At 48.9% G+C, this 24,236-nt stretch overlaps 1 long non-coding RNA gene across 1 annotated transcript in view; it reads left to right on the top strand.

Annotated features, from left to right (window-relative positions):
- The window catches only part of LOC119176176 (uncharacterized), a 92,838-nt gene extending 76,246 nt beyond the window's left edge, over positions 1–16,592 (top strand). Inside the window, exon 3 of the long non-coding RNA XR_005110438.2 lies at positions 15,974–16,592. This is a non-coding gene — a long non-coding RNA (uncharacterized LOC119176176). The remainder of the gene's footprint in view (positions 1–15,973) is intronic.
- Positions 16,593–24,236: the final 7,644 nt, after the last annotated feature.

A 24,236-nucleotide genomic window follows, 5' to 3' on the forward strand; every position in this document is an offset into this window, starting at 1 on the left:
ACGCGGAAGGCAATGACGTCATATCCCATCGCCATCAATGGACACAGTGTCTGCTACGCCAGGACCCACAGGTTTTTGGGGGTCACGATCGATCGAAATCTCTGCTGGAGTCCCCATGTGGCCACTCTAAAGAAGCGCCTAACGGCCATCGCACAACTTTTCAAGTTCCTCGGAGGCAAAACGTGGGGCACATCAGTGCACGCGATGTTGCATTTGTACAAAACGCTGTTTCTGGGGTACCTGCGGTATAGCTTGCCGGTTCTGACGAACGCTTGCAAAAGCAGTATACGCACAATAGAAAACGCCCAGGGCCAGGCACTCAGAGTTTGTCTTGGATTACCACGCTGTGCATCAACAGCGGAAACCATCGCAATCGCCAAAGATCATCCGGCCACAGTGCACATTACTTTGGAGGTGCTTAGAGCTCATATTAGACACCTTGCTCGCGCCCCTGCCCACCACCTAGCTTCGCTTCCAGAAGATCGACCGAGTGCCTCCTTCTGTAAGAGAGTATTGACTTTCCGTGAGTGCCTTCCAACAGTCTACACACCTCCGGAACGGATACTAACACCTCCTTGGTGCTTGGACCGACCAAAACTGCGCTTGACAGTGCCGGGGATTCGCAAGAAGGCGGAGCTCTCGGCGCCAGCTTTAAAGCAGATGATTCTACTCATGCTACACGAAGAATACAAAGATCATGTCAAACTTTACACGGATGGCTCGACAACTGTTGGAGGATCTGCAGGAGCTGTGATCTTCCCAGCAAGAGCCGAAACCATCCAGTTCAGAACGTCACACAAGACGACATCGACAGCCGGGGAGCTCGCGGCACTCCGCAGCGCACTCCGCAGGATTGACCAAGAGACACCACAAAAATGGAGCATTTTTACTGATTCGAAACCAGCTCTCCAATGTCTACACAATACTCTACGTCGTGGACCTCAAGATCAATTGGCGCTCGAAATACGACAACTGTACCATCACCTAATAGACGAAGGACATGACATATCTTTTCAGTGGTTACCAGGCCATTGCGGCATCATCGGTAACGAGCATGCCGACAATGCAGCTAAGAATGCTCACGAAAATGGAGTGATGGAACCCATTCCACTATCAAGAAGCGACGCAGCAGCAAAGATTAATACGCTTGCGCAGGATGTCGCAAGGTCTATGCGGAATACGCCCGGTTTTCTCCACACCCGTCTTCACCGCCTGGACCCATGCCTACGACTTACTATTCCATCTGGCCTACCCCGATCCGAGACGACCCTTCTCTGCCGTATGTGGCTTGGGGTGTCTTTCACGAACGCTTTTGCCTGCCGCATCGGAATGAGAGACAGCGCTACATGCGACCATTGCGACAATGACGAAACAATTGAACATATTTTATGTCAGTGCCCCCAGTACAGCTCTCAGCGACAGTCCCTCTCAGCAGTGTTTGCTCGCCTCGACGACCAGCCATTTTCTGAGCAGTCAATCTTGGAATGTCGGAAAGATCGAGCTTCACGCCAGAAAGCAACGAAGGCGCTGATGAAGTTTCTGCGAGCGACCCGCCTCGTAGAACGACTGTGACACTACTGTGTGCGAGTGTGTGTATTGTTGTGACCGGCGCCAGAGCGGAAGAGGGAGCGGCGCTCCTTTAATCTTCAAACAAGTAACCGAACGACCGGCTGCCTACTGTTAGGACCGGCGCCAGGTCTGACAATGGATCGGCGTTCCTTTTGATGTTCCTTTTTAGTCGCCAAACGGGCTGGCGGCCTGTGTCCGCCATGTATTGTTCCCCCCTGGCCGGAGGGTGCGGCGTCTTGCCGCCACGACACCGTGAGCAGTTCGGGAGACCACAAGTGCCGCTTCTTCTTTGGAAGATGACGGCGGCGGCGGCGGCCGGAAATCGTCCCGCTAATTGAACGAGTCGTTCGGCGACCATTTGAAGCTTGTTTACGGCGGCGCTTTCGATGGATGCAGTCATCAACTTCAGACCCCCTCGCCCAGCGACACCCCTTGACGAGGAGGAGCCACGTTCGTGCCACATGGCCGTGCAGTGACCACGCTTCAATTTTGAACGTTCACGTGGACCGTGCGTGCTCGTCACCCTCGCGGGTAATGTGTGATCCGTGGTTGGACGGTGCCCTCGGTACGCGGTCCCCGATCTAGGGATCTGGGGAGGACAGACCCTTTATAATGAGCCCCCACGGCTCATTCGTGTGTGCTTTTTTTTCGAGAGCAGAACCGAGCAGAACCATGTAGAACCAAGCACCATGTAGCGCTATGTTAGGAGACATGTAGAGGCCTGCCACGTTTGAGAGCTCACCGTGTAGGGAGTTCGCAATGTACATATTGTAAATAAACCCTCTTCAAGTCTCTCTTCCTCCTGCCTCGACAACTTCATCCCGGACCTCCGGTGTCTGGAAACCCCGGTCGCAACAACTGGTTGGCAGCGGTGGGATACGAGTCTGCGACGGAGAGCGACATGTACCGGAGGCCAGCCGAAAGCCCTGGAACTCGGCGGGATCGAAGCAGCGTACCACCACCGCACGTAATGGGGTGAGTGCCTGGCTTTGTGCTTGAGATATATCGAGTCTTTTAGCCTAAATTCGTTAAAGGATAGATATAACCAACAACTGCCTGGCCACTGTGGTTGTTATCTCAGCACAAGGCAGCACTGGATGATTATCTGAGCAAGTACGCTAAAGCAGGAAAGCTTAGATGATTCAATAGGAACAAGGGGTAATGTTTCAAAATTTCTAAGGGTACGTTGCGGGTTAAATTTTAGGATGTTGTAAAAAGCAGGAGTGAAAAATTAACAAGAAAAAGTAGAGAGGGATGTTGGCCACGTAGTGCTACTTGGGTGCTTAAGCTTGTGGTCTCCGCTGTGAGATTTGCCAGGCTTCAATTTCTCTAGACCCAGAATTGAAGCGCTGGTGGGTTTGTGTTTTGTCACAGCTGAGCCAAAGCAAAGTAGTCGCCATGGATCTTACGAGATTGACGAGAGAGAACCTGCTGAACCTGTGTTGGGATCTGGAGCTAGATTTTAATGATGATATGCCTGCTTCTAAACTCCGCGAAGTGATTCTCGAAAGCAATAGTGACAATGAGGAAATCGAGCACTTCGGGAATATGTACTTATTGGACCAGGAGGAGGAAGTACAAAGGGCGCAAAGAAAGGAAAGATGGCGCCAGGAGGAATTGGAAGCTGAGCGCAGGCATGAAGAACATATAAAAAGGATGCAGGAATTAGATGAAGAGATAGAAAGGCTTAATTGTGAATTGGTGGCATTGCAGCAGAGTGGTCAATCCATAGATGTAGCGCACGAACGGTGCGATGTAGCGGCGGTGCCGTTTAAGACCGAAGCGAAGGCTACAGGTCAGACATCTGTAGATGTAGCGCACGAACGGTGCGATGTAGCGGCGGTGCCGTTTAAGACCGAAGCGAAGGCTACAGGTCAGACATCTGTAGATGAAGTGCACGAACGGTGCGACGTAGCGGCGGTGCCGATTAAGGCCGAAGAGAGGGCTACAGGTCAGAAATTTGCAGATGTACCGCACGAACGGTGCGTTTCAGCAGCGGTGCCGTTTAGGGCCGAAGAGAGTGCTGCGGGTCTGATATCTGTAGATATAGCGGCGGTGCCGTTTGAGGCCAAAGAGAAGGCTAGTGCCTGTAAGGGAATGGAACAGGTTTTAACCCATTCTGAGGGAAAAGAGCTCGCGGTCACAGCAGGGTGTGAGGGTTCCGTGGTGGGGGAAACGAAGTTAAGATTAACAGAGTGTTCCATCGAACCTTGCAGCCCTGTAGACCATGTTGATGAGCGTCAGAGGCGGACGAAAGGCTCCAGGTTTGGCACCAAGGAATGTGCCAAACGGAGAAAGCGTCCGAAAAACAGAAGCGCGGCAAGGCTCGCGATCAGCGCGGCGCGTTTGACGAGGACCTTCAAACGGCGTGGCGGATTTGCGAGAAAAGGCCCGTTGTCTTCTCTGACTGGCTTAAATCGCAGGCGTCTGAGCGGCCGGAGAGTAAGGAACAGAAGTGCGCAATCTACGCGGCCGCGGTCTTACGATGAACTGATAGGCAATCATCAGGACTGGGCGCGCGAGATGGCGGAGGAGCATATCGGTGATGAAGAACGTCAGAGTAGGACGAAAGGCTCCCAGGTCCGCACAAAGAAGCGTGCACAGGGGAGAAAGCGTCCGAAGGGCAACAATAAGGCAAAGCTCGAGATGAGCACAACGCGTTTGAGTAAGGGTTTCAAACGGCGTGGTAAAATCGCGAGAAAAGTGCCGTTGTCATCTCTGACGGGTCTGTATCGTGTGCGTCCGAACCGCCGGAAAAGAAAAGCGCATCGTACGCGGCAGTGTTTGAAGGAGAGATTGCTAGGCAATTATCCAGACAGTCCGCGCGAAAAATCAGATGAGCATGTGGGTGCTGGTGAGCATCAGAGATGGGCGAAAGGCTCCGTAGACGGCACCAAGAGACGTGCAAAACGGAGAAAGCGCCGTAAAAACAGGCAGGCAGAAATCGCGACGCGTTTGAGGAATGTATTCAAATGGCGGAGCGAAATTTCAAGAAAGTTGCCGTATCGCAAGCGTCCAAGCGGCCAGAGAACAAAGAAAAGAGAAGCGCATGGTGTGCGTAAGTGGTCGAAGGGCAAGAGACCCTTCCGTTGTTCTCGCGGTGCATTGGACGGGGTGCGGGGCAAAAGAGTCGGTGGTTTTCGAGGGGCAGGAAGCGACAGCAAGTCGGCTTCGAGGAACGTCGCGGGGTTCGGTAGCAGGGCGATTGACGCGTGTTGTAGACCCCGTTTCTCGAGAAAATCGTTCCGGGCGCGACCACCGCGAGTTCGACTCAGAGTTGTTGCGAACAGCTGTTAGCCTCTCGGAAAACGTCGACTCGGGACTGTTGAAAGGAACATTTTGTTTGTTTTTGTGATTTTGTAAATAACTCGTTTGTACCTTGTTTTCGTTAGCGCTCTATCATTTTGGTAGCCTATATACGTTGTATAGATCTATTGGAAGGATAGTGACACGCATTAGAGCGTACAGAATTAGGCGTTTGTCATCGGCACCGGAGTTGGTTTGTATGCGTCCGAGCCGCCGGACAAAACGAAAAAAAAAAAAAAAGCACGTTGGGTAGAAAGGCAGACCCTTTCGTCGCTCTATCGACGGCATGTTTGATGGACTGCGGGAGTGCGAGGTACTCAGCGAGAGTAAGAACGCAGGTTGTCAGCGCAGAGCTTTGCGGGGGTCGGAGGCGAAGCGAATGGGTTTTGCCATTGTTCCATTTCCCGTTCGCCTAGAAAGACCCACAGGACGCGACACCGCGCGTTAGTCCCAAAAAGGAGTAGACATCCGTGAGCTTTTGACGATGGTCATTAGTGGATTTATTTTGTTTTGAAATTTGCTTTTGACTGTTTAAGTTGTTTTGGATTTTAATGTGTTTTTTAAGAATCTCGTCTACCAAATAGTGTTTAGGTAACACAATTTTGGTTTTGTTCATTTCTTGGGCGTTGTACGTTTAGCTAAGGTAAGCGTTGTGCGATTGCATAAACGACACGCATAGGAGCCTGCGTCATGGTAGATACGTGTAAATGAGCAGGAGCAACGTTATGAACTAATTATGACTGAGCGTAGAGACGCAAAGTTATTGCTTGCGAGATTTTTCAGGATTCATGCGAAACTTTTTTTTGTTGTTCATTTAATGTTTTGTTCGCATGTGTCCGGTGTGTAAGAAAAGCTAGCTCGTGAGTTTATATGTATGCTTTGTGAAAGTGGCAACAGCAAGGGAACGATTAGGTGGTATCTCATCCAGGCAGGAGCACTGTGATGTGCGTTTGCGGATATATAATAAAGATGTTCCTAATGCAGGTGCAGCACGGCAGTTATGCTTTCGTCTTCTCAAAAGGAATTGACGACTGGCTTTGGCGGCACTAAATTTCGGGAACTAAAAGATAGCGTGAAGTAAAATGCTTTATTTTATGAGTATGATACCTGGTGGGTTACGGCGGATTGCTCACGCAAGCACTCGGGTATGCCACGGTGAGCGCATCACTTGACAGTTAGTTTTCTTGAAAGCAGTTTGATGGGAAGATTATTATCGGATCGGGATTAGGAGTTTTGGTGAAACCTCAGAGAAACGTCCCGATTGCTGCTTTGTGTTTGGTAATACCGCTTAAGTAAGGTTGCTTTTGGATAATTTGTCGGACTCGACGTGTCTCAGTGCGGGCAGGGTGCTCTCCCGTGCCTGTGGTGGTGTGTATGAATGCTTTTCCCAGAGGGGAGCCACAAGGAGCGAGAGGGAAAGAGTCCTTGGCTGAGCGTCATCAGCAGTGGCCTGGAAGACAGCACTACACAGCGACACTTCGGGCAACCTGTGCAGCTGGTCACCCTCAGGTCGCTTCTCCCGCCGGCGGACGAGCTGTTGTGACCGGCGCCAGAGCGGAAGAGGGAGCGGCGCTCCTTTAATCTTCAAACAAGTAACCGAACGACCGGCTGCCTACTGTTAGGACCGGCGCCAGGTCTGACAATGGATCGGCGTTCCTTTTGATGTTCCTTTTTAGTCGCCAAACGGGCTGGCGGCCTGTGTCCGCCATGTATTGTTCCCCCCTGGCCGGAGGGTGCGGCGTCTTGCCGCCACGACACCGTGAGCAGTTCGGGAGACCACAAGTGCCGCTTCTTCTTTGGAAGATGACGGCGGCGGCGGCGGCCGGAAATCGTCCCGCTAATTGAACGAGTCGTTCGGCGACCATTTGAAGCTTGTTTACGGCGGCGCTTTCGATGGATGCAGTCATCAACTTCAGACCCCCTCGCCCAGCGACACCCCTTGACGAGGAGGAGCCACGTTCGTGCCACATGGCCGTGCAGTGACCACGCTTCAATTTTGAACGTTCACGTGGACCGTGCGTGCTCGTCACCCTCGCGGGTAATGTGTGATCCGTGGTTGGACGGTGCCCTCGGTACGCGGTCCCCGATCTAGGGATCTGGGGAGGACAGACCCTTTATAATGAGCCCCCACGGCTCATTCGTGTGTGCTTTTTTTTCGAGAGCAGAACCGAGCAGAACCATGTAGAACCAAGCACCATGTAGCGCTATGTTAGGAGACATGTAGAGGCCTGCCACGTTTGAGAGCTCACCGTGTAGGGAGTTCGCAATGTACATATTGTAAATAAACCCTCTTCAAGTCTCTCTTCCTCCTGCCTCGACAACTTCATCCCGGACCTCCGGTGTCTGGAAACCCCGGTCGCAACAGTATGTGTGTTTGTGCTTCTCTTCCTCCCTTTCCCCTTACCCTTTCCCCAGTGCAGGGTAGCAAACCGGATATGTTTTCTGGTTAACCTCCCTGCCTTTCCGCAATAAAATTTTCTCTCTCTAGGACAAGTTTTAGGCGCCCAGTTTCAGTGTGGCTGGACGCCACCAACCATCGCCAGCGAAGCTCAACAGTCGACGCCGCGCACCGCAAGACCCGCCGAAGGCACGGCGGCGCACCCGGAAGCCGCAGCTGTGGCGCGCCGAGGAATAAAGGACACGCCAAGGCCGCACGTGGCGCTCGAATGACGTCCCGCCATTGTTACCGGGCGCTCGACGAAGCGTTGGGCGCGCCGAGCAGTTCTCGAACTCGCGTTTGTCTTGTTTCGAGCGTCGCCTCGCGTGCCTCTGACACTGCTTGATGTATTGCCTGACGGTGACAATGCTGCCGAACCAGCAAAGCTGCGCTGCACTTCTTCAGCGGCAAAAGGGAGATCGAGGAAGAATACAGAGCCGTGACGTAGTTTGAGAAGAGCTGGTACGCATTCAACGCGTATATGCAAATGTGAATGACCCAAAACGGCTTCTGTCATGCTGCTTAGCATGACGTAATGTGCAGCCGTGTCGCGATTTATTTTTTGGAATACCGTAACCACGCGAAAGAGAGAGAGAGAAAGCTGGTGTTTTGCGACCTAACTGATGCTTTAGACATGTCCACCTGTATCATTCATATATCTTCATTAAACGTTCTGTTCTAATTGAGCACTGCATAGAGACAGCTATGCACTCGTGATATTTCGCAGCGTGCGACTGTGATTGCTCCCATTTTAGAACAATCACCACGTGCGTACTTAAATTCCATCTGTCTTTGTTGTGTCAGGCCACGTTGTATTGCCTCGCATCATAGCGACTCAAATTCGTAGATGTAATTAGTCGAGGCGTTTATTTTTAATTTATATAGCGTGTCTAATGTAATTGATGTTACCTCTTATTCGCCACATCCGCTCTTTTAGAGGCCTGATTCGAAATTTCAGCGTTATTTGCCTTACCCGCCGGTTTTATTTTTTTTAATCAGTACCTCTCAGGGCCAATTGTAGTCGCGTGGGCCCCAACATTCGTTTGCACACTGACCGTATAGCGGCATCAAGTTGAAGCCACCGATGATTCGCTCGACGCCGGCGTGATTACCCTTATTACGTCGTCGGCCTTGAGCGCGCCTTGGCTCGCTTACAGTTCCGCTATCTGCGGGTCATCTGGGCGCACCTTATCGGCCGCCGAGCACACGTGCGGTGCGCTTGGCGCGTGCATTACGCCACACACAGGGTTGCCACTGGTGGCTACTTTCCGCGAAAACGACGAATTTGAGAGGCCCCGCCGCGTCGGTCTAGTGACTAAGGTACTCGGCTGCCAACCCGCAGGTCGCACTGGTGCATGCGCTAGCAATCTCCCAACGAAATTCAAATCAACCGACTGCTTCGTGTGCGGCGAAGCGGCGCTATGAAAGTTTTTTAGGTGATCTAAGAGCTTTAAGTTTCTTGAAAGTTTTGCTTCTGAAGTGGCAAGGGACAGTTAGGCCGCGTGTTCTGACCACAGCTCCAACTGTCCTGACTGAATAGCTGGTCGTCTTCTTCACTGCTGCAGTACTCTTTCTATTGTTGTGTAGAATTTAACTTTGTTATTAAACACACATTTCGGGCCGGCCGAAGGAGTCGGCTTCTTCGGGGAGCCTTTAGAAACTGCGTTGAGGCGAATGTGTAGAGTAAGCAAGATCATACAGAAAGCGCGGTGCGGGCATTGCAATTGTTAAAAGGTCCTTTCAAATTTATTTCAGTTGCTTTGTACTTGAGTTGTTCTTTTATCGGACAATCATTCCACTGCAACGAGATTCTTTAAGTCTGCAGAAAGGCTACGCATGCCGTCATTCTCTTGTTGTAGAAACTTCTTATGTTCGCTACAACTGAAACCATCGCGAACTTTTCCGCTATCATTCAGGTACGCTGCTGGTGCATCACGTGCTTTCTTGGTGCTCCTATGGTGGAGCGGGTGATGCGACGGACATTAAAAAGCGTCCTTGTATTTCAGGGGTTCGGGATAGTATGGTACTGCAGGATACTATGCATCAGTAGCAATTTTCGTTACTAGTCGCGTCACGAGTATGTAAATAAGCGACGTTTTTGGCAAAATTTGAAGGGGAAAAAATGGCAACTTTTGGCGACCTTTCGGTCGTCGTTTCGCGAATTTGGTGGAACGTCAGTGGCAACCCTGGTCATATAAAACGGAGCGACGTGTTACGCTTTTTATTGAACGTCGCACAGCGATATCTCATAACCGCGAGATTGTGCTCATGCGTGCAACAAAAGAAAACCGCGCTGTGCTTGAAGGCGCTGTTACCTTATACAGGAACGAAATGCTTGCGGCGTGTATCGGCTGCAGTGCGGCTGCTTGCAGCCATTCCTATGTAAAACGGAAAGTCGATTGCTACCACCACTCAAAAAATAAACCTCCACGAATTGCAGGCACACTCGCATCTTTTGTCTACTTTACCGAAGCGGTGTAGTAGCGATTCTTACTTGTAAATTGAGGAGTGATTCAAAGTTTAAATATGTGTGCTGTTACCTTCTTTGCGTTACAATTAAGGGTGGGAGTCTCAGTCCGATTTAGACGACGGCACAATAAGAAATAGCCATGCGACCAGTGTGCACGCTATAGACAACTTGTGGGAGGGGGGGGGGGGTAAAATTAATCTGGATGACCCCCACTGCGACATTTCACGTTGCCGAGTTGGGGTCCTGGCACGCAAATTTTCAAAATTTCGTTTTAACGTTCTACGTTTACTTGGGCGGTTGCACTGAGCAAGGAGCCGATCATCATTTTATCAAAGTTCTTTGTCGATGTAAGAAAAAATAGGCATGCCATTTCCAGTCGATAGCTTTGTTAACGTTGTTCTGTGTGTAGCGGAGGCACTTTCGCGTCACTGTATAGTCTTTTTATATGTAGGCAAATAAAAAATACTAGCAATAAAAAGGTGGTGTTTTCTCCCGACATCCTACAGACGGGGTAGCTTCCTTTCATCCATGCTGCACCCAACTGCGCGACGCCGCTAGCCGGTGTTGGGCCGGCCTGAGCGCGCTCTTCCTGTGCCTGGGACGATGGGCGCCAACCCGTGCAACAGGTCACGCGCGGCTAGCAACAGCTGGCTCTGTGACGGCACCGCTGGTGAGGCGCACATGTGCTCCGTTGTTGGCCTCTCCAAGGTCGTCCTCGACGGGCCAGATCGTTAGGCTCCACTTTACCGAGGCGTCGTCTCTTGTGCACGTAACTGTGCACAACCCAACCTGGTGGCTGGGCGTGTGCTCCGCACGCTCCGACACTTTTATGGCGGTGACTCGTTGAGGCTGGTTTGTCCTTTTTGTCCCTTGCGTGACTCAATGGTGGCGGCGCGCTGACTGATCTCGCATGTTCCGCGACGTTTGGTTTGCCGAAAAATGGGAGTTCTATGTTATATATAGGTGCACTAATAACATTTATGGCTTTCGCTGTTTGTGAGTGGTACTAATGTACAAGAATACGAGCATCTGTTGACAAAATAAAGTTACTCTCATTATGTATTTTCTCTTCCTTTTGTCATCTGCCCGGCAAAAATATTACAGGTGCTAGCTATTCGGAAAGTTTTGAAAGTGGGCTGCCTCTACACATTCATGTGCCTATTTATTCGTTTGTTATATTTTTTGTATGTGCATGTAATGCCGATTTTAGCATTTGCGTGCCCGCGTCCTCTTCTCCCAACTCCCGCGCGGTGGCTGCAATCGGATATTCAATCGGACTGCAATCGGACTTAAGAGGCGCCTTTCGGACAATTTATTTGCCTGTTATTGTCATATTTTATGGGCGGAGCTCCTCTTAGTCTAACCTTACCCGGCTTTTGGCGTAACTGAGAGAAGAAGAGACGAGAAATAAATGAAGGCAGTATCTCCTTAACAGTATAATGGACGGCACTGTCTCATAGAAGTACATATATATATATAAACTACAGTTGAGTGAGTTTATTCTAGATGGTGCTGTACCGCGACTATCCGATTGGATGCTGCGCGGGTTGTGCCTGGGTGCACGAGGAAGGAGTGCCTGTCTGTCTCCTGGATCGTCGCCGTACTTGGCGAACCGTCGGTGGGGCATGGACGAAGCAGAGCGGCAGGCGCAAAACGCCGCAGCGGCTAGTGCTCGTTGCCAGACAGACACACAGACATACGGATGGATGGATTCGTGGACGTACAGACACACAAACACACAGACATACAGTCATGCGGACAGACAGACAGAGACGGGCGGGTGGGCGGACGCTTCGCCCTACTCATCATCATTCACTCCGTGGATATGCTGTGATTTTTCACTTACTACTAGGCTCTAGTAGTGTTCAATCGACCATTTGCCAATTCTCTGAACGTTTCGGCCTTCATCGCGATAGAGCGGGGATGCGAAGCATTCACGAGATTCTATCGCATCCTGCCGCTGACTGATAGCTGCACCAGCGATACGGATAGATATGTGCCACTCGACGCCACTCACTTGTAACGGCACGGAAGTCCTGTAGGCCCTGGCGTAACACTCCTCTGCGATGGTCCGCGTTTCGTCACTGCTCCCCAGTCGGGCACGCTGACCCATTGCGCTGATTTAAGTGGCCTATGCGGAAGCGTAGACGCGCTTTTTCTAGCTCCATTGTGCAAGCCGTGCACCGTCGCGCATAGTTGTTACTTCACACGCACGCATTCTTGGCCTGAGTCACATGTGCTTTACCGCGAACACGGAGAAGCGCACACGTGCGAACGCTGGCTGGTGGCCATACTTATAGTGCTTACGCCAGACATGTATCAAAGTGAACTGCGTATTGCAATTCAAGTCCGCTGTTCAGTGTGTGTGTTTTCCTTGCCACTTGTCTACACTTTGGGGCCAGCAAGTCTTGTGCAGATAGTAGTAGCGGTTTGTTTCAAGTGTTATGTTTACACTACCCCTTTGAAAAATCGTTTTTTCCGCACCGTTAAAGTATTCTCTTTTTTATATTGGCGCTTGGTATAGTTAAATCACCGAACATAAATCTCCAAGAACGGAAATTAAGATAAATATCAGTCAGAATTCCATGACTGGCACATGTTTTGCATTACATGTACACTTTTCTGCTGCACCTTGGCGTTGATCAAAATGGTACATGAAGAAAGCACTGCCAATTCTATATTGCACAACACTACTGCCAGGCATATGCCATTTATGACGATTCCATGACATGGTCTCTGACGACATAATCTCTGGATGAAAAGGGCTTTTGTCGTGAAGGGAGCCCTGAGGTATCCGCCATTGACCGCTTACATAATTGCCGTTTTTTTTTTTTTTTTTTTGCTCTTCCGATGAGCTCAGTGTCCATGCTTCAACGCTGCGCGGTGAACTTAGCGCCGCGTTAAAACGTTACAACTCACAAAATAACGATGCTGCCGCACTGCAGGGAGGACGTCTTGTACTTAACAGCCACAAGCCGCTCGCGGCACGTAGCTTGAGCCGAAGAACTCGGTGTAGCATTATTGCTGGGCGGCCGCACTGCTCATGCCAACTGTGCGTGGATGTAGGAATCGATGATGGGTCGCCATGGACAAAAGTGTTTCGAGCCGGTTGCGTTGTCCGGATTAGCCATTAGCCTTGAAATTAGGAAGCTCCGAGCGCCCACCGCCTAGCGCTCATGGTCAAGGCCACTGAGAAGCCGAGGCCAGGAGGAAGCAGGATAAAAAGAAAGAAACAAAAAGAGGATCCCAAATGGATGATGATAGATGGTAGCGCAGACAACGAACACGGACAAGAGAAGGCACATAGACACAACACAGCGCTGTGTTGTGTCTATGTGCCTTCTCTTGTCCGTGTTCGTTGTCTGCGCTACCATCTATCATCATGCAACCATACCAACAAGCCCAAGTCGCCACCCAAATGGAGTTCCATGCGCCTGCCAACCGCAGGAATAGATCGGGGTCGCAGGCTCGTCGCGCCATCTCTCGGCCGTCGACGGCGTTACGCACTTGCGGTCGGCGGAGCGATACACGCGCTGCACTCGTACAGGCATGCCCTTCCACTTCCTCGCGCTCTTCTCGTCTTTGAGCGAGAAAGAAAGCGCACGTGTCGGGGATCGCCCATGTGGCAGGCGTCTCGCCCTCTCTCCGTCGCCCCGCACGCTATCTTGACGCGCTCTCTCCACCTCTGCCGTCCTACGGGGTCACCTTTCCGCGCTATCCGCCCGAGATAGCGTTGCCGATCGCTTCCAGGTTGCTTGACAGCGGTTGTCTAGGCAAAGGCTAAAACAAACTCACCCGCTCTTTTTTTCTTTGTTCGGTTAGTTCTTTTTGCCATGCTCCAGCGCCACGTTTTCTCTTCTGAGTGATTTCGGATAGAATCTTGTACGAAAATCAATAATGAAATGGCGTGAACAGTGGCAGGGGGCTGCCAATACCAGACATTTATTTTTTATCTTCGCTGCTCCAATCCATTACAAAAAATAGATAAGAATAATAAAACTCGGTTCGGTTTCCTCAGGATCTAGGGCTTGGTAGCAATGTCGCGTAATGTCATTGTGCGTGCGTGCGTGCGTGTGTGTGCATGTGTGTGTGTACATGTGTGTGCGTGTGTGTTTAATCTATACGTATCGAGAAACGTTAAAAGAACGGTAAAATTCCATGCGTTTTTTTTTTCTAACCATTAAACTATCTCACGATTAGTGCAGTCGCTATTCAAAGTAGTATACCTGTTTCAGTGACTCACCAGGCTGTCTCTTTGGCGGCTTGTTCCACTCACTTGTTCCACACGTACTGTACACTGACTCTATAATATTCTGTGCGTCGGATGTTAATGCTGCGTGTATTGCTTGTCTACGAAACATCTGGGGTGGATTGGAATGAGAAGCAGAATGTACAGGCACAATTATTAGCAATCTTATTAATGCACCACCAACATACACAATGCGCATCGCTATACTACTGGACATCTCACCTATTCGATAGCAAACGTAATTTGGTGGTTACGTTCAGGGTTGCAGACAAAAACACCTTTAAGTATGTTCTTTTTCTTTGTGTCTTGCGCATATATATATATATATATATATATATATATATATATATATATATATATATAGTGGGAGTAATAATTAAATGGGCCAGTTAGTCTTCGTGAAGGTATGGGATATGGCACAACGGGAGCGTTGTCAACAAGGATAAATATATTTATTTCCCAACAGTTTCGAGAGGACCCCTCCCGAAACTGTTGGGAAATAAATATATTTATCCTTGCTGACAACGCTCCCGTTGTGCCATATCCCATATATATATATATATATATATATATATATATATATATATATATATATATATATATATATATATATATATATATACACGTTTTCATCTGGTGGGCCAGCCTTCGTCAGAGAAGGCTGGTTGTGCACCAGCTCCCCGTTACTCTGACGAAGGCTGGAAACGTTAAGACGCTTTCGCGCCAGCTTCGTCGTCCCTTCCTTGCATACAATGCGTCAGGTCCAGCGTGAATGACGTTAAAATAATGTGATATATCTTGCTACCTCTATGGCGATGAATGCATGGAAACAAATTGGGACCAACGTTTCCATATGTCATTCCTTTCTCTCAGATGGAGGCGTAATAAATGTTGATGAATGCGCGTTTACTCTCATTTCTCCATCGCTATGTCCCAACTGTATGTCCGCATAGCTGGTAGTCCTGTTTTCAAGGACATCATGGCTACCGTTTCGCTTGCCTTGCCAACCAAACGTGTCACAATTACATCAATACTTGAACCAAACAGTGTTCTTATAAGAGCTTTTGGTGCAAAAATTCTGCACTCTGGCGAATTTAGTCAGCCCGATCGATACGATCGCTCCAACAAAACCCAGTTTACTGTGCCTCAGCGGTCCTTTGCTGATGATCGTGCAGATTCGATGCGACTGTGGCGGCATAAGTCGCAATACAGTGAATGAGGAATGTAAGGACCTTGGTGTGCTTAGACATATGTACTCGTTGGGGAACGCCGGAAGGTGGTAATTTACCAGAAATTTACACTGACACTGTGGTCTCGTAGTAGATTTGTAGTTTTGGGATGGTGGTAAAAAATTATATACTTTGTTTTTTGATTCTGCTCTTAGTTGATCGATTGCTTTGTGGGGTTTGACGTCCCATAGTGACTTAAGCTATCAGAGACGGCGTAGTCAAGGGCTAAAAGTAGTGTCGACCACAAGAGTCGGAACTATCCGGGGACCTCCAGTGCAGCTTTTCTCACACATGCGTGCCTCTCTTTCTGGGCACTTTAAATTGCTGTTTATTCACTTCTAACGCCTTCAGCGTGAAACTTCGTTCGCCTTCATGTCGCTGTGTTCTGGCGCCTGAAGGCACACGGTGTCATGCCAGCAAGCATAACGCTCATAGTTATAGGGAAAGTTTGTTTATTGCTTAGAGATGGATGTACAGATGTATCGTCATGATGCTCACCTGTCTCAGAACTTATTACGGCAGTGCCCTGATTTACCTCTCTGATAAACTCGCGCGTTTTTACATGCCCTTCAAGTGTCCTTCAAAGAGCACGCTTATGAACGGAGAACTGATTTCGACTTTCAAGCTGCATTTCTACACTGTAGACATTGATCTATTTATGCTTTTTTTTGTTTATAACTATTTATGCTTTCTTGGTCTTTTGATTCTTGCAGTCTGTAACCAACACATTTTGGAGTAGCTGATGCACACGTGGAGGTGACGGCCCGGCGATGGGAACGCAGCCCCCCCCCCCCCCAGCTCTGTGGATTACATCGACAGCAGATGACGACGCTGTTTCGCGGCGGATAATGTGCGTGAATGCCAGTGCGCGTGTGTTTGTGTCACAGTGTTTGTTATGAGTGAGCCGCAGTTGTGCGAGTGAGTGTGACGCGGTGGCGGCTGCTGCCTATGACTGGTCTGTCGTGTTCGTGCTTCGCGATGCAAGTGACCTGCTACAAGAAGAGGATCGCGAAGTGTGCCGTGTGATCAGTGGTGCACCTTTGAAATCTTGCCACCTTTTGGATATGTGAATTAGCTGGCCTCGCCTCCCTCTGGAGCGAAGTCAGCTGCAAACAGGTGCTCTGGTATAAGTTCAGGAGGCATAAAATGTATGGGAAAACTGAAAGTGGGTGCACTATACGTGGGCCCCTGTGCTGCACAGAGCAGTGCCTTCGGTGGCCGTCGCAGCCGTCGTCCATCAACGGACGCTCATGCCGTCGCCACATTTTCTCACTTTCCCCACAATTGTCAAAAAATACATTCGCCGGTACAGTAAAAGAAAGGTAAGATGGTCGGGAGAGCGTGTAATTCTCACTGAAGTGAGTCCTATATTTGGCACGTATACAACGACACTTTGCTAACGACACTTTGCTACAAGTTTCGCAACGTATATTCCGGTTCTGCTTTGCTGCTTTGGGTTTCGGCCACGGCTCCTCGTAGTCGTCCGACCGTTGGTCAGCTTATTCGAACCGTCGCAGCGCGCGGTAAGGCGAAGCGATCGCACGGTGACCGTTTCACTTTGCCGTTCGCTGATACAATCATCCTCAGCTTGTGTGCTTCTATGATACTCGGCATTTGTTCGTGTATCTGCTTTTTCTTTTCTCTTTTTTTTAACAGTTTGTTAAACCAAAGTTTTGGTGTAAGCTCTCGAGACAACAAGTGCTGCCATTATACGGTGTAATTTTTCGCGAATTTCATTGAAAACGAAGAAAAAGAAGTCGATTTGGCATGATGGAAAACGTAATTAATTACATAGCCCCCCCCTTTTATGTCAATGTATGGAGTGGTAGACCTTGCGCCCCCACCCCCGACTACCTCCCCACCCCCGTGTGCACTCCTATAATGAATTACGAAGCGTCCGATGTCAGTTGTCAGCGGAGTGGTGTCGGCCCGTGGCGTCGCTGTTACGCGTTGAAAAGTACCAGCGAGAAAATATATAGATGTCATTTTGCGCGGGTAAGCTTTGTTAACCTCAGAATAAATTAAGGAAAAAACTGGGATCTAGGGAGTTGGTCGGAGTCGCCATTCGGACCTGTGTGCGTACTTTGAATAGAACACTTACGCACGGTGACCATCTTATCTTTACAGTACCGCGCACAGTCTTGATGCTTGCGCATACAAATGGAAGACTAGGGCGTTGCATTGAGAGGCACTCCTCTTAGCTACAACAGGCCACCTGATTCAACATCTGCCATATTGTATATATATTTCTCGCGAAAGAAAAACAAACGTGTTTGTGCGGGAGACGGAGAATGTAAACAATAATAAGGATTGGACGACCAGCGCGAGCAGATAGATCTACATAAGTACATTTTCTTTACGCGTATTCCTGTTCGTTCTACTGTTCGCCGATGTGGGAATGTTGATATGCACGACCCCCCAACGCTCGGCTGCCCGCTTTTTGCATTAATGAACAGGGCGGCGATTGCGTTGTAGCACTCACTTCACGTTGCAGCGCGTATAGCCGCAAAGCGTGTGCACGCGTGTTTCTCCAGTGTACCGAGAGTGAATTTTAGGATGACTAGCTCATACGCTCCCAAATATTCTCGTCTTTTGTTTCGTTAAACCCGCGTTTTCGGCACATGATTTCGCACAAACGCCTAACCTAGAAAACACCAGACGACGAGCTGTAAAGTTGGAGTCTGACGCGTGAATTGATAAAGTTGTGGAGCTTTACATCCTGCCAAAGCAACGATATGAATACCAAGTAGAATAGAAAAAATAGGTGGCATGTTTCCGTTGTATTCGGGGGCTCGAGATTGATTCTGACCGCCTTTGCTTCTTCAACGTGCACTGTTGTGTGTGTGTGTGTGTGTCTGTGTGTGTGTGTGTGTGTGTGTGTTTGTGTGTGTGTGTGTGTGTGTGTGTGTGTGTGTGTGTGTGTGTGTGTGTGTGTGTGTGTGTGTGTGTGTGTGTGTGTGTGTGTGTGTGTGTGTGTGTGTGTGTGTGTGTGTGTGTGTGTGTGTGTGTGTGTGTGTGTGTGTGTGTTGCCACTAGTCCCGTTAATTAAGGAGGTAATCGCTGGGCTAATTCCAAGGGCTGACGTATGAGCCCCCGGAACTGCACCACGAAGAAAAAGAACGGAGAATTTAGATTTGGTCCTAATTGGCACGCCAGCAAACGCCGGCTGTAGTCCAAAGAACGAGTCAGAGCCGAGAGTTGATAACAAAACAAAAATATATTCCAAAATACGGCTGAACAAACTACGCACAAATATGCGCACTCGGCAATAATCAAATACAATACGTCACTTATCAAACAACGGGCCACACAATACAACCAGATACACTCAAAACAACTGACACCGACAACAACACGCGCTACAATGCAGTCTCATGCATTAACAACCAAGACGCTTTTAGACTAAATTGTCCGAATTCAGTCCGAAGTTCTGGGAAGAAAACTTGAATGCTTCTCTTCAAGGAAACACTCCCTGAAAGTTGGGCGCTGGTTGTCGCCCCGCTGAGGTTTTTCTTACAGGACACTCTCGTGACGTCAAATGTCCGCACTTGAGTACTTCTTGGCCGGTAACACATCGGCAACTCTCGCGCTGCGACTGCAGAGCGCGTCTTCGCCCACTGGCGATAAACACCCACTCTTCTCCTGCTTGTAACACAAGCCTTCAGCCGCAGGTGGGAAACCCCTTCATCTCATGTGCTTGGTCACTGTGGAACAAGCACTTCGCCTGACGGCGGGAAACTCTTCATCGTCTCCTTCCCTACGCACAATGTCACAAACTCTCTTCATCTCCTGATCACCACAATCAGCTGCTCGCTTATATACGTTCGCCCTCGGTTAAGGGGCTAGTTTTCTTTCTTTTTTTTTCGAGAACTGTTCTCGACCCTTGACGCAACTCACGTTTTCCTTTTCGAAGCTTCTGGTGTTCGCTCGGCGATAGGTGTGAGGAGGTTGGTCAGCGTAGCCAAAGCGATGGCGCTTTTCGAGGGGGAGAGGCGGCGCGCGCCCGAGGGGTCCTTTGATCCTTGTTTTCTTCTTTTAAGCGGGCTTCTGGCGCGGCCGAATGGCGCCTGGTTAGAATTCGTTGGCGCGCGCTTTTTGAGCGCTCGTGTGTGTGTGTGTGTGTGTGTGGGGGGGGGGGGGGGGGCTAGTGTTTTTAACGCTCCCTTCAGCGTGACCTTGAGTCTCGCAAGTCCGATGAGCCGTCATCTCGCCTGTAGATGTACGAACTGGAGAAATGACCGTGAAAGTTCTGGCTATTCATTAGTATTACGTATAATGAACAACCCTTTCTCAAAAGAGTTCCCTCTTGATTTACCATCCTCGAGAGGTAGCTTTATTTAAAAATATTTATAATAAAGAGGTCATCGAGTGATTTCGCTTGCTGTCCTTTCACGGAATGGGAAACTAGCGCAGTGTACATTAAACATTACTAGACGTAGTCAGTGTTAAGTTTCCTGAGAAAGAATCGAATGCACTGCTTCTTTTTTGTGTAAATAGCAGTATGCCGCCCCACGTGCTGTTCACTCCTGCGTTGCCCGATTGACCTTCGCGTGGGACCGCTGTGTTCTAAAAGGTTTTCCGTTGAGCGGCTTGTCCACCTTTGCTGGCTCCCAGGGTCGCTATTTTGTGGCCATGCATTTTTCCGATGCTAATGCCTTTTCACACTTGACCGACGTTACTGGATCAGGAGGCCGTGAGTGGTGGATGAGACCAGAATCGGGCATTGAACAATTCATCATAAACCCCTGGCTATAATTTCTTAGTTTGTTTAAAGAAAGCGCTTCATTAAGATTTTTTCGTTTCAATATTTGTTGATAAAAACTGTTAAGAAAAATCTTTCTAATTGAGAAGACAAGTGTCTGAGCTCTCTCTCCCCCCATTTTTTTTTTGATGTCCTTTTTTTCTGAAATAGAGAGGGATTGATATTTCATTTTTCATCGATCTTTTTGTGATTTCATCAAACAAAGTTCAGAAATCGTTTTTTTATGCTGTCGGCGAGATGAAAACTCGTGGAAATGTTAAGCTCTTTTTTCTTTCGATGTTTCTATTGTTGTGAAAACCTTAAGTGCTTCCGCCAGCTGCCATTTTTTACGGCCACCATGCCCTTTGCCAGCGCATGTGAGCAAATGGTCAACTCTCGGCGTTCGTCCCCTTACCTAAATGCGGCTACACCTGTCCCCCGGTCCACCATGGTAGATCATGGTTAGGGTGGTCGACCACTCACCTGAAGGTCGCTGGTTCGATCCATCATGCCGCCGTCGCGTTTCAGTGGAGGCGAAACGGTGGAGGCCCGTGCAGTCTGCGATGTGAGTGCACGCTAGAGAACACCAGATGGTCGAAATTTCCGCAGCCCGCCACTACCGGCAACCCGGATATTCATATCGTGGTTTTGGGACGTAAAACGTATTATTACTACAATCCCCCTTGCTTGCCTAATTTCTTTACGCTCATTTATGATACACTATATAAGACAAGAAACACTTTGTGGAAGCACATGCGCTGAATCGTAACGCGGACGTATCGCTTTCGTCATCGTCGACGAATTCCGTGGTGGACGTACAGCTGAAAATGGCCCTTTTTCGCAGTATACGACCAAGCTGCGCTCTCTGGCTGCGCGAATACATCGGAGCAAGAAAGTAAAAGACAGGCGCGATAGACACGTTGCTGCGAGTGTGGCTCGTGCACGTGAAATCTGAAATCGTGGCGTCATCGGCTGATATCTGCAGCCCTCTCAATTCCTGCTCATCCTGTACTTAGAAGATTATTTCAAACCTAGCACCGACGTCCTCCGCTATACGCTATACGCACGAGCACGCGCCACTACACTTGAGCATTCTGGTACTTGGACACTCGTATAACTGTCTGAAAAATAATTAATGTGGTGCATTCTTGTTTTTCTATCTAATTTTGTGTAGAATTTGCGCATCTCATGTACCTTATTATAATGCAGGTGTCTCAATTCTTTCAAGGTATGCATAATTCTGTAAGCTTATTCGCAAATTTTTGCTTGTTTTACTTGTGTTCATAACAACGGTTTTCTATTCGTAAGTGTTGTTTTTTTTCTGTAGAGAGCTTTTACGAATGTTCAATTATTTCTTCTCGCTATTTTCTTTTCCTTTTTCGCTATAGACCTGCACTTATTTTTTTTCACTGTGTTTAATTGGTGTAACTATGCTTTAAGTTGGTGTAGATATTGTATTTTCACATAATATTGTTTGTATGCATTCATGCTTTACATAGTTGTGTTTTTTTACATATATTTATATGTAATTACTCAGTTTTGTGCATTATTGTGGCCAGGGCAGGGGTCGGTGCTCTGTCAGGCACTCCGTTGCTTTTTCATCACTCCTTCCCATTCAACCACTTGATAAATATGAAAAAAAAAAACCTCACATGCGCATCCTGGGCAGGGACACACTCATGTACCCAGAGAGAGAAGAAAACGTGAAAGGCGTCCACAATGAGCTTAGTGGGTAACCAAGACAGGCCGTGATAGCGTAGCCGGTATATTGCAATTCGGTTCTTTTCTCACTCTCTATTTTACCTCTCTCTAGCGTTTGTATTACGAGGATGCGCCTACGTATACGTTTCTTCTACAGATAGATGGTGCACTGCACAGTTGCCAACTTTGTTTTTTTTTGTATGCTCTATGTAGTTTAGTCGCCTGCCTGGTTGTATGGAAGTGTGCATAACTAGACAGTAAAGGCGAGGAGGAGCGATGCTCAACCGTGTGGTCGTAACCCGACACTGGAGGTTGGAAAGGCTTGAGGTGTCGCCATCGCAGGAGCAGGCATGAAGGCTTCCCCGGAAGTACGTCATGGTGCTTGGCAGCCGACCTGAACGGCGCAACTTTCAACCCGGTCGCTGTGGTCGTATTTCGATGGGGGGTGAAATGCTAGAAGCCCGTGTACTGTGCGTTGTCGGTGTACTTTTAAATAACTCTAGGTGGTCGAAACTATCCGGATCCCTCCGCTGCGGCGTCTCTCGTAGCCTGGATTGCTTTGGTGTGTTAAACCCGTAATTTTACAAGCAGCCAGTACGACTGCAGTGTTGCGAAGCCATCCTAGAGTAAAAAATAGGCGCGAATAACAAAGCACTGGACACCATGGACACTGCACTCGCGGCATGTTTATTGCAATGCCTTAGGCTAAAGAAAACAACGAAAGGCTTCGCGTGAGCGCTAATTCGTCATGTCACTTGAGGAGAAAAAAAAGGAAAGGAAATATTGTTTCCATTTCGCACTAGTGGTCATGCCTATTCTGGATTCCCGATATGAAAAGGTCGTTTGGGCAGGAAAGGTGTTTCCTGCTTGAACATGTTTGCTGAATGATTGAACCGACTCATTCATGCGAGTTCGCTTCGTAAAGGCTAAGAATTCCTGTGCGACCATTAAATCTGGATGTTTTCGACAGGATGAATACCAATGGTTGAGCGAGAGGAGAGAGTCTATGCGCACCTTAACGGCCTGGCGTAATGTGACCAGAGACGTCACGTATGACGTCACTAGTAGAGTGACAGGTCGCTGTCGAGTATGCGGAACAGCGTGAACCACGAAGCTGCACGGCCACCATCGCCCTGTGGACACGAGCGTATACCAGTGACACACTCAAAATAGCGTATTCTTACGAAATCCCAGGCAGACCCTTGCCTTTCATTTATTGTGCAGGGTGGCAGTGCGACGTCATGTGTTACGTTTCTGTTCAGGTCACGTGACCCGAGTTGTTGAGGCGCAAGTACACTCCTGAGCGACAGTTCCTCTTACCGCCTTTTCCCCTTTCTTAGCTCTATAGGTATTCCTTCTGAATGACTTATACATTTTTTAAAACCTTATGTAGGCCATCCGTGTGCGGTAACGCTTTACAACGGCATTTCACGAAGATTATTAATAATAACACATTTTCCATTCGGTCTCAGTCCATGTTCTTTTACATACAAGTGGATAACGACGAAGTATTATTTTATGGCAGATGGCATAAAACCTTCATGCGTTAATTGTCGCAGCTCAAGTTTAGAGGTGACGAATTATAGAGAACTCTCGTTCACTGTCAGGTTTAGGTGCACGTTAAGGAAGCCAGGCCGATAAAAATTATTCCGCTGCCCCGCACGTTGTCTCGCGTTTTTCGGTGTGCCTCATAATCAGATGGTGCTTCGGACACACAAAAATGCAGAATTTAGGGTCGCGGCTAGGTGATTGTGTGATTGGCAGGTGCGTGACTTCCCGACGCTTCAAATAAATCACCTTGTACTTCGTCTATATACCGTATATCGATTTCACCCATTCGGGCGTCTATATAGCAAGTTTTCCAACAGAATAGCCTCTGATCCGTTGCATTGTTGGCCGCACACCCCCGCGCTGCTTAGAAATTGCACTTCTACATCTCGCGTGAAAGCATGAAAGCGAACTCATCAACAGCACACACTGTTAGCATTGGCGCCATTTCAGCGTCCTGTTATTCTTACACCCAGCCCCAACCAGACAGATATCTTTCAAAGGTGCTTGCTTTTAAGGGTGCCAAATGTCGTAAATCGCATCAAGGATGCGTCGCGTACGCGTAGAGGTAACATAAGTTTTTTTTTTTTTTTCGCCTATGTGGTATTCGAAACGAAGTGACATAGTATACTCGCACCATCTTGGAAGCCGTCGTGAAACATGGGTATTTTGGCACTGCATGCTGTCGCATGTGCGATGGGTCGTTGTCCCGGCCCCTGACTGTCGGGGAAGCTAAGGACTTGCAAGTGACTCACTGCGTCGACGGCGCCGACCCTTGTTAACAGACGTGGAATACGCCAATGGCTCGGGCAGTCCTGGGAAGTCCAAGACCTCAAATCGTGCCCTCCAGAGCTCGTGATGCACTTCCTTGTGTCATGCGCCTCGCAGATTATCGTGCGTCGTGCAGCACCGTGATACCCAACAAGGTCACGTCGTATGGGTTTCGTCATTCGCGAGCGTTCTCCCTCCCGCAACGTTCCCTCTTG

The sequence above is a fragment of the Rhipicephalus microplus genome, chromosome X (genome assembly GCF_043290135.1).
Source record: "Rhipicephalus microplus isolate Deutch F79 chromosome X, USDA_Rmic, whole genome shotgun sequence".
Lineage (NCBI taxonomy): Eukaryota > Metazoa > Arthropoda > Arachnida > Ixodida > Ixodidae > Rhipicephalus > Rhipicephalus microplus.